Here is an 11,693-nt window from a genome sequence, read left to right as displayed (position 1 = left end):
CCGGAGACGTAAGCACAATTGGCTGAACTCCGTTATCAATTTTCGGGTATTATTTTTCCGCTTTTATTTCGCATTCTCACAATTGGTTATAGGGAAATTACTTGTACGGTTTATTTCCTAACACCCTCTTGTTTGGCTCCATTAAGATTGGTGTGTCTTTGTTTAACTAGATTGTGGGTATATGGTAACTGAACTGTTTACTTAATGAACCCATGGTGCTAAATCACTTTTAAAGATTGCACCTGGAGTTTGAATCTTGATAGCCAATTCGAATTGGTCGTGTAAGAGATCCGTTGCAGAATGAATACAGTTATTTTTCGAACGATTCATATCGTCAAGTGTACCCATTCCAAGCATTGTTCTGTCTTATGTTCCAAACAAAATGATGTATCGCTGGAACATATCAGAATTTGGGACACAAGTTGGTATTTTTAATCTTTATTCTCTCGCAGTAATGATGTATTCTTTTCAATACCATTCGTCACTTTCCCCTATTGTGTTACCAGGACAGGCCACCTACATTGAAAGTTGCTTTTACAAGTTTGATCATATATAAACACATGCATGGACCATGGATATTTCTTAATGGTATACAAAACTTGAAAAATAAATACTTTATTAAAGATTTCCTAGAAGCAGGGTCCATAGCTCAGTGATAGATTATTTGATGCGGATCAAGGGGTCGTCGGTTCAAAGCACAGTGGTATAGATTGACTGCGGATTAAAAGGTCACCAGTTCGAACCCGGCTGGGCCCTAGTTTCTAGTTTTATTTTAGAGCCTGTGTATTAAGCATCCCTGCACTACTGTTAAGCTAAGGTGCCTTCCTGATGTGCACATTTTTATACCCAAAATAATGGGTCTAGCTAAAACAAATGCATATGAATGACAGATTTTAATATGCTCTTTAATCTTCTCATCAGCAATCCTCCTGCAACTTAGTTTTCTGTTTCTCCCAAGCCAAAGGCTTCTTCAGCTCTGATTTTCGCATTCTCAGTCTCAAGCCATCTCACAGCTACATTTTCTCGGTCCACTTGCTTTCTTCAGAGCATTCTCCATCTCTGGCAGCCTCTTCACAGCAACATTCCTTTCAACAAAGACTTCATTGAAGGCGAAAGATTAAACCTCTCAGGACATTCTATCTCCCTCTGCAAATTCATTTCTGAGCCATTGGGAAATAACTCATTTGCCAGGAACCCAGCTGCTCCATTACCAAATCCCCAACCACCATGAAATTCATAGTGCTGGCCAATATTACCAATGCTATCTAGGTTGTTCCACACCGGACTACGCCCACTGGGGGTGAAGGAACGACGGAATCTCCAAAGTGCTAACCTTACCTGCATGAAGATCACTCATAAGCAAAACCCCAGGAAACTTTCTTGACCTATACGATAAAGGCTGTTTATGAGATTTTAGTGGTCACGGCGAACAAAAAATTAGATACCTAATCAGAAGTTTAAATTGTAATATGTATTTGTATCTTCGATTGTGTTGTGTTTATCGTTATTGTGAACGTAATATATGATATTATAATCACTGCAAGTATCGAGATTATGAGTTATATATCATGGACATAACGATTATTGATATAACGGTTTTGGACGATGTAGTTACCACTGCATAACAATCATTGTTGTGGTTACATACTGTTATTTTAGTAATTGTTCATAATAATAATGTTTTAAAAAAATAAATTTTGAGGTAGCTTCATAATAATAAGAATTGAAAAAATAACGAATCCTAATAATAAATATTAAAAAATAAATTTTAAGAGTATGCTCATAATAATAAATATTTAAAAATTAAAACTCCAATAAATAATACTGAAAATGTATTAATAACAACAAATAAATATTAGAAAAAACTGAATTTTAAAATATTCCTAATAACAAATATTGAAAAAAAATGGACCCTGTAATAAGTATTAAAATTGGGCATTTAATAACAAATATTTAAAAAAATTGGCAAAAAATATTGGACACTTATAAAAATATTATAAAATATACCCCTAATAATAAATATTAGAAAAATAATCCTATAATAATAAATATTAGGAAAAATTGAAACTATAATAACAAGTATTTCAAATAATTGAGCCCTATAATATATTATAAAAATTCTTGACCTTGGGCAGGTGTCCCTCATACCCAGGTCCAAATACGGTACTATATACGATCACTTGTACGACTATAACCTCGAGGAAGCCAATTTCCAGTTGTGCGAACGATGGTCTAACAGTAGTGCTTTTGGAGTACGAGGGTGGATGGATGGATGGTGGCGAGAAGTAATATCCTCAATAGTAAAAGTTACAAGAGAAAAGAATCAAACAGCCGATCAAATTGTGAGATGTCAAATTAGCAATATTCCGGTAATCTAATAACGGCTTTTGATGATGAGGATTTGATTTGTTATAAATCAATAGTGTCGGTAACCGAAACTTACTTTTAAAACGCAAGTGAAGAAGAAGAAAGAAATTTACTCAAACATCGGGAACCATTTCCCATTAACTTTTTTATTTTCCATTAAAAGTAAATAGTTTTCAGGTTTTATTACGTTTTGGCCTCTATAAACACAAATGATGGACTAGTTGGCATGTCGAAACGCAAAATTGGCATGTGGTAGTATCCTATTACTCCACGTCTCAAGTGATGTCTGATTTAACACCGCTAGGTCCAGGACCAAAATTGGAAACGGAATTCAAACTTCATGTTGTCAACGTCTCCCTAGGATCTGTTAAACTAAAAATTTTAATTCGGGGAAGGTGATGAAATATAATTTAGAAAACAATTTGATTTTGAAGTCGTTGTTAACCTTTAAATTAGGTAGGTTGAAAACTTTAAACGACAAAAAATAGTCGGTTTTATCAAAGATTATTTTTAAGAGTCAGAAGTCGATTACGAGTGGGGAAGGGTAAGCACTCCCACAACGCTCAAATTTTGGTACTAAATGATTATATGTTGTTTAAATATTGGGAATTACAAACTCGAAAATATATTTAAATTAATATCTTTTTATTCATTTGATTTTATTTAAAAAATGTCGATTTTCTGATAATTAATGCCCTTTATGTGAACAATCTTCGAGAAAGTACTTCCTTTACAGTTAGGAAACTTTCTCATAGATTTCCCTCACAAAAGGCATTATTTCGCATTTTTCGCAAAGATAACGTAACATAAAATAAAACAAAATAAAAGTGAAAAGCGGTGAAAAATACTCGAAATAAATAAACGTGGAACAAAAAAAATTATCGAATATAAAACAAACATTTTTACGAAAAATCCTCGAAAAGATACCTTCCCTTAAAGTTGGAGATGTCTTCGTAGATTTTCATCACAATGACACTTTCAATTTTTACATATTTTATAGAACAATGATGATTTATAACAAAGGGTGTTAATAATTATCTAAATATGTACATAATAAAACAAAAAGAAATAAATATTTGCATACAAAGAATGCTAATAACAATTATATAATTATATACATACATACATACATGAAATTATAACGTTTCAATAGAACAAAGTTACAAATTTGGACAAAAAGGCATATTTACCAACATGATAAACTAAAATACTAGTAAAAGAATTTAATCATGCCTAGTGAATAAGGACTAAATGGTCAAAAATAGAAACTTTAGGGACATAATAATAAACAAACATAAAATCATAGCTAATGTGTAAACATTATATAACCTGAGTACTAAAGCAGACATTAATCCCAAAGCAACATGTAGGACCAAAATATAAAAAGGTAAAATGTCATACCCAAAACAGAAACTTAGCAAAAACATAAAACAACATGAACAATATGGCAAAAATGAAACAAAACAAAGAAACAATATCTATTTTCAAATAAATAACAATGCAAACATGTGATTAAATTAAAATAAAATGAAATTTGCATATTAATTTCAAAATACAATAAATAAAAGAGTAAATATGGACCAAAATGGAATAATCTAAAAATTAACCATTCACAATTGATATTTAATTGAATTCTAGCAGTAAGCATAATGACCAAAATACAAACAAAATAAAATTTAAGGTACCAATATAAATAATGTAAAGCTACATTAATTGACCAAAATATGATATTACAAAGAAAATGGACTTAAATTGTAATTTGTCCTTAGAACATTGAAAACACACTTGTGATATTACAAAGATACGGGGACTTAAACGGTGATTTGCCCCAGAAAAATGAAAAACACGGGTGATATACCAAAAGTGCAAGGACTAGACAAGTTATTTCCCCCTTTTCAAAACACGTTGATACATTTCCCCATATGCGAAGTCGTTTTGGTCAATGTATAAATGCCCCATTTTCAGTAGAGAGAAAAGAATTCTCTCAACCTTTTCTTCTCACTGCCGAGGGAAAGGAATCGTACCCTTTCTGGCCACCGTATATCGAGGGGTCACAGGAAGCAAAGAAGCTTCATAATACCCCCCCTTTCTTCCCTTACCCTTCGAAAAACCAAAACCCAAAGCCAACTCCCTCACTCAAGAATCAACCCTAACTACCCAAAGGTGAGATCTTTACCTTTGATGATGAAGGCATGAGTCCGATGAAGCGATGGCCAACACTCCCTTTGGGTAAGGATTTTTTTTTAGTTCTCTCTTTTTTTTCTTGATTTTCTCTCCTTTCTCTCCTTTTTTTAGTTTTCTCATTCTGTTTTTTTCTTGCTTTTGGTTGTTAGAATCTTCTTCGTCTCCCTCGTCCCCTTTTGGTTTTATTAATCTTTAGGGTGAAATCATGAAGGCTACTGGGTACGGGATGGCTTTCCGATTTTGTGTAGATTGAATCCCAAGAAAATGGGATTTAGATGTTATTTAATTTGGGATTTGGATTTGGTACTATTTTGGGTACTATTTAGACTGTATATGATATTTGGGTTGATGCTTGGCAAGTTTCAATGACAACGGCAGCCCAAGGTAATGTCGCTGAAGCCCACGTGCTGGTCTGGAGGAGCGCGTGCATATCATGCGTCGTCTGACGGTTCAGATTCTGGGTTGATGGCGGCGACTGGATGACTTCTTCTGATTTAGGGTTGTAAACCCTAGTTTAAATAGATCGAGTCGACTGAAGTAGGGTCGGATCCTGGGTTGGTTTGGGTTCTATGGGTTGCTGGGTTGAGTACTGGATCGAATATGGATTTTAGGTCGGGTCTGATCCCATTTGGGTTGAAGAGTGGGCCTCGGTTGTAGTTGGGCTTAAGGTTGTTGGGGTTTGCTTGCATTGTAATTGGGCTTGTATTGGTTTGGACTTCAAGGCCTTCAAAAATTGTAATAAAAATAATTAATATTAATAATAATAATAATAAAATAATAAAACAAGAACTCGGACAAAAATAGGTGTCTAAAGTTACCCCTCTTTGCACATTCTTGTGTTAACAAGAATATGGCAAATACGAAAAGACGACGAGTTTTTGTCACGTTCTCTCTTTGTTTTGAAATTTGATGTGTTTGTTGTTGGAGATGACACTGCTCATACGTGATGAAGAGTTCTGGTCGTCTAAGGGGTTGATACGGTTCCTACGCGATGAGGACGGCATGTCATCTTTAGAGGGTGATAACACGATTCTTACGTGATGAGGATGGTTGGTTATCTAGGGGTGACACGACTTCTACGTGATGAGGAGATCTGGTCGATGGATGACACGGTTCCTACGTGATGAGGATGGTAGGCTATCTTTAGGGATGATGATAACACAGTTCATACGCGATGAGGACGATTGGTTATCTAGGGGTGACACGGCTCCTACATGATGAGGAGGTCTGGTCGGAGGGATGAAACAGTTCCTACGTGATGAGGATGGCAGGTAATCTTTAGGGATGATAACAAGGTTCCTACGTGATAAGGATGACTGGTTATCTAAGGTTTACACGACTCCTATGTGATGAGAAGGTCTGGTCGGGGGATGACACGGTTCCTACGCGATGAGGACGGTCGACCATCTTTAGGGATAATGGTTTCAAGAGAAACCGACTCAAAGATGATGCTTCAATATAAGCTGTCTCAAGAGAAAAAATTTGCTTCAAGGAAAACAGACTCAAAGATGATTGTTTCAAGAGAAACTTTCTCAAGAGAGATAAAATTTGTTTCAAGGGAAACGACTCAAATCTGATTTTGTTTTAAGGGAAACTGTCTCAAGGGTGACAAAATTTATTTCAAGAGAAAAAGACTCAAAGATTGTCAATTTTGTCTTTAGTGAAACAATTTCAGGATTTGTATTTAAAGGGGAAACTATCTCAAGCGAGACGAATCGGTTTTGAAAATCTCAAGTGAGATTAATTTTGTTTCAAGTGAAACAAATTTAAATTTGTATCTCAGAGAAAAAAATATCTCAAGCGAGACAAAATTTGTTTTGAGATAAATTGTCTCAAGCGAGACAAAATTTGTTTTTAAGAAGACTGTCTCCAGCGAGACAAAATTTGTTTTTAAAAGAAATTGTCTCAAAGGTGACAACTGGTCTGTTTGTCCTTGCATGTATAGGAAAAGTCTTTAAAAGATCTGATTGTTAACTTCAAGAAGTCAAATCATTGTTTCTTCAGGTTAGAGACATATGGTCATTTCCAATCATTGATTTCCTGAAAGATCGAAATGATGTATTTATGAATGCTTATCTTGTATGTTTACGAGTGTCATGATGAAGTTTGTATTTTATTAGATGAATTATTGATTTTTTTCTCAAGAAAGGGAAAATGTATTTAACGCACATGATGATGAATGCAAAGATGCAAATTTCATGTGTCATGTATGTATGCATTGATGTATGTATATGTTGATCTGTGAGGGGAATGGTTGCATGAGCAATCTTCATTCTTTGTTAGATTCAGTTTGTCTTCATTTCCACCAGTGTGTACTCTTACAAACCTTGACCCGAGACAATTTATTTCCTTGCCCCATCAAATTTTGCCCCAAAAATTTGCTTCTTTTGCCCCAGCTTTGATCTTGAGCTTCAGAGAGATATTCGTTGAATTCCAAGATACTTCCAGAGAACTTATCTTGTTTGAAAATGTTTTTCTTTCTTTGAAATTTCAAAATTTTGAAAAATATCAAAAGAATTTTGAAAACAAATGCCTCATAAGTTTCACAATTGAAATAAATCATAAAACATAAGTTCATTGGATATCAAAAGAATTAACTGCTCTTTTAATATTTCATAACTGAAAATTTTTGACAAATATCAAGATCGAAAGGTTGGCTTTGTGGTTAGCTACCTAAACTCTAAGGTTTATTTCATCGATTAGGTCATTGTGAAAATCGTGGCAAGCCCCTCTTTCTTGGTTTGGCATTTTGACCGGAGGTAGACAAAATGTCGCAACTAGCATAGTCAATTGCTAGAACTCTTTAGAACACTTTTTTTTAGTTCTCTAAAATCTTCCATTTGTTCAAGCTTCGTAGGCTCCTCTAGCAAAGGTAGTGCAGAAATATCGGTCTAAAAATAAGATTGTTGAGTGCTCGTGTGAAGTCGATTATAACAGGTGTTCCTCAACTCTCTTAGTTCATATTCACCGAAACTCTTTCTTAGTAAATTTGATTTAATTTGCCATTGTTTGGCTAGCTGAATTCAGCTTTATTGTACATATAGTTTTTACAATTGCCTTTATTAGGCTAGCTGAAGGATTCATGTCATCACTAAGTCTTCGACTTGACAATAACAGTGGAGCAAACACCGAATTGCCAAGTACCCGATCAATGTCATGGTTTGAATGTAATCTATTCATAAAGTCAGGGCTTTCGAGTTCCTCTATAACCAATTACTTTAGCGAAATAGCTCAGCTTTATTGTATACATATATAATTATATATATTAATTTTTTTTTGTTTACGGATTCCATTTCTTAAGATCGCCAAGGATAACTTGTTATAGTTTATGTTTGGTGAAAGTCAGAAAATCTCATCATTAGAGTTCAATTTCCAAGCAACTAACCTAAACTACATTCATCTACTCGACCATTCCATCTGTGAAGATCATGATCATCATTTAACGTCGCCAACAGAATTAGAAACCAATTTGCTTTGCAATTTCATGTGCTAGTTGCCTATTTTTTTCTACTCCTAACACATACATAATGCCAAGATGATTGATTGTACATGCAAGGAGAGAGCTAGCTTGGTTCCTTCAAGGTAAGGGTATGCACTCTGATGTATTTTTAGATTAGGATCAAGGGGTCCTTGTTTTGCTAGGGTTCAATCTTGTCATTTGTCAAAGATTTACAACCTCAATTATTAAAAAGCTTTTAATTAAAATGATATTCAAATAATTTCAAGATTGAAATTTGCTCATTGTTCATTTTCTAAGAATGAAGCATTTTATTGAAAATGTTCGAACGTCAAATGACTTATAAACATTTAAACATAAGAAGTACAAGACGAAAAACAAGTTCCAACAAGATGACATGCATGAGAATGTAACAAAACTCATGATGGATGCCCCAATCGACTCCCGATCAGAATGCCCCGTCACACATTGAATGTCAATGCCCCTGAATTGATCAGATCTTGTACCTTGCGCTTCAATGAACTACAGTTCTCAGTGCTGTGCCCTGAGCTACCAATATGATAGTTGCATATGGTGTTAACATCATGACCTTCAGATATGGGGTTTTTCTTGGTTTGGATTGAACTAGGGTCACAAGGTTCCTCTCAACTAGCGTTAAGAGCAATTCCTCATACGTCATTGGAATTAGATCGATGCGAGTCTTTTCACGGAAGATATTATGAGGTATGGTCCCAGACTAGCTAGATAAGATCCCACGACGTTAATCTCAGCTCTTTCCTCCTTGTCAGTATAGCTAGTGCCACTTATCTTACCATTCTTGATAGCTCTTTTGATCATTTCTCCACACATGACGATGTAAGAGAAACACTTAGTGGCAGCCCTTATCATGTGGTTGATATATGAATATTTCAATGTGTTAATGAATAAAGTGATTAACTCTCTTTCAGACATTGGTGGATGTACTTGAGATACGACATCCCTCCAAAGTTGAGCATATTGTCGGAAGCTCTTATCACTCTTCATCTTCATATTTTATAGCATTGTTCGATCAAGGGCCATATCAATCATGTGTTTGTATTGGCTCAGAAAAGAACTAGCCAAATCCCTCCAGGAGCAACTTGAGTACGACTCAGTTGATTATACCACTTAGAAGCGGGTCCAATCAAATTATCTTGGAAACAGTGGATCAATATCTGATCGTTGTTGGTATATCCAATCATCCTTCGAACAAACATTGTGAGATGGGCATTAGGGTAACTGGTTCCATTGTACTTTTCAAAGTTGGGCATCTTGAATTTGGGTAAAAGCACCAAGTCGGGAAATAAGAATAGTTCAGTTGCATCCATTTCATTGTGAGAACTCTGTCCTCTCATTCCTTTGAAGGTCTCTCTGCACTTTAAGTTCTCAGGGATCTCATTATTGGCTCTTCTCATATCAGTAGAATTTGGCATGTTGTGATCAATAGGATTACCCCAAGAATCTAATACGGTTGCACAAGTTTCATTGGCATAGAAGCCTACTTGGTGGCTTAGAAGCTTGTCGGGGGATTTGCATGGGCCATCACACATTCAGAGTTTCCATAGTCGATGAAATCTTTTCTTTTCCTCTTTCTTGGTTGATCCCAGTCAGTTTGGCCACAAGTTGATCAACCAGGTCATTTTGGTTTTACAAGATACAATCCATGGTGTCCTTTTGTGCTTTCTCCATTTTATCTTCCCACTCTGTTTGCATCCTTTGAAAATTCTCTTCAAACTCTTTCTTCAGCTTTTCAAATTTTGTATCAATTCTCAGTACTGTGAACGAAGTTGCACAATTAGAAGTACTTCCTCATAGTCCTCCACAAGATAACCCATGATTCCATGATTAATGCATGTAAAAAATGCTTCAATGAATGCCATGCATAATGTGAGTATGCAAATGCAGATGCAAAAAAATGTGAAAATGTTTAAATAAATGCAATGCATAATGTAAATACAAAAGGTATCGATTTCCAAAAGTAATCATTCTTATAAAGAGTTTCATTCGTCCAAAAGAGTTTTCATCTTTACAAGAGAGATCAATCTACGAATACGTTTTGTGATATGTAATCCCTAGGCAAACTATTTTCTTTTTGCCCTTTGTGTTTTTTTAGACCAAGCTCGGACCGCCAGATTGTGTTCTTCCTTGTTATAAAAACTTTTTTTCCATTTTAATGGTCGATATTCTATTATGATGAACTTGGTTAATCAACACCTTTCTTTTATTTATGATGATCATGCAAAATGCCAAAGAATAAACAAGCAAACATAGAAAATGTGTCAGTATAAAAGAATCCAAATATTAAGCAAATATTATTGAAAGGTAATTGCAACACCTACCCACATGTTTTTTAGTTCACATGCTTTATTCATAAAATAAAATAATGTGGGTAAAGATAATAGGTTTAGTGTTGTTTCTCCTTTGTGTACACTTATTCGGGTACCTAACAACGGACAGAGTTTCAGCATAAATTTTATTGGGGTGGGTTACTAGGGTCCACTATATGTGGTGTTGGGTTCTAAGAAAAAGGGTACTTGAATTGTCTATGTTGGTGCCTTCTTAGGCTGCCAAACCCTCAATCCTGGCCCATTACATGCTCGTGCGGATCAAGTTCAATTAGAGAGGATATATTCCCTTGTGTCCGTGCAGAGAAACAATTTATCTCACGTAGACATAAGGTATATGAACCCCAAAGATTACTTGCTAAAAATCATGGAAAAACAATTTATCTCACGTAGGCTAAGCTTTCACCTCAACTTAAAAGGGACAAAGCTCGTAAGTGAGCTTATGATATGTAAATATACGTGTTGTGTGTGAGGAGAAACTCACAAACCTTTAAAAACAAGACAGAAGACAAAATTTTCACAAGCTCAAAACATGTCCAATTCTGAAGACCAATAATATCAATAACCCATTAGTTTAAAAATATGCATGGTATGTTGAAACTCAAAATAAATAAAAGGATCAAAAATTAAATACAATTTAATTTGTAATTCCCAAGAATAAAAACAATGCATAATCGTTTATGGTCTGACTCTCTATTTCCACAACAGAGTCGCTAAACTATCATAACGTCTCCCTGGTGGATGTTAAAATAAAAATTTAACTCGGGGAAGGTGATGAAATATAATTTGGAAAACATTTTGATTTTGGAGTCGCCATCAACCTTTAAGTTAGGTAGGTTGGAAACCTTAAACGACAAAAAATGGTATGCGTTTTACTAAAGATTCATTTTTAAGAGTCGGGAGTCGATTACGTGTGGGGAATGGTAAGCATCCCCCACAATGCCCAAATTTTGGTACCTAAATGATTATATGTTGTTTAAATATTGGGAATTACAAACTCGAAAATATATTTAAATTAAGATCATTTTATTCATTTGACTTTATTCAAAAAGTGTCGATTTTCGGATAATTAATGCCCTTTTGTGTGAACAATCTTCGAGAAAGAACTTACTTTACAGTTATGAGACTTTCCATAGATTCCCCTCACAAAAGACATTATTTCACAATTTTCGCAAAGATAACATAACATAAAATAAAACAAAATAAAAGTGAAAGCGGTGAAAAATACTCGAAATAAATAAACGTGGAACAAAGAAAATATCTAATATAAATCAAACATTTATGCGAAAAATCCTCGAAAAGACACCTTCCCTTATAGTTGG

The sequence above is a fragment of the Hibiscus syriacus genome, unplaced genomic scaffold, assembly GCF_006381635.1.
Source record: "Hibiscus syriacus cultivar Baekdansim isolate YM2019G1 unplaced genomic scaffold, ASM638163v2 tig00110904_pilon, whole genome shotgun sequence".
In the NCBI taxonomy this organism is placed as follows: Eukaryota; Viridiplantae; Streptophyta; class Magnoliopsida; order Malvales; family Malvaceae; genus Hibiscus; species Hibiscus syriacus.
This window is presented reverse-complemented; position numbering follows the sequence as displayed.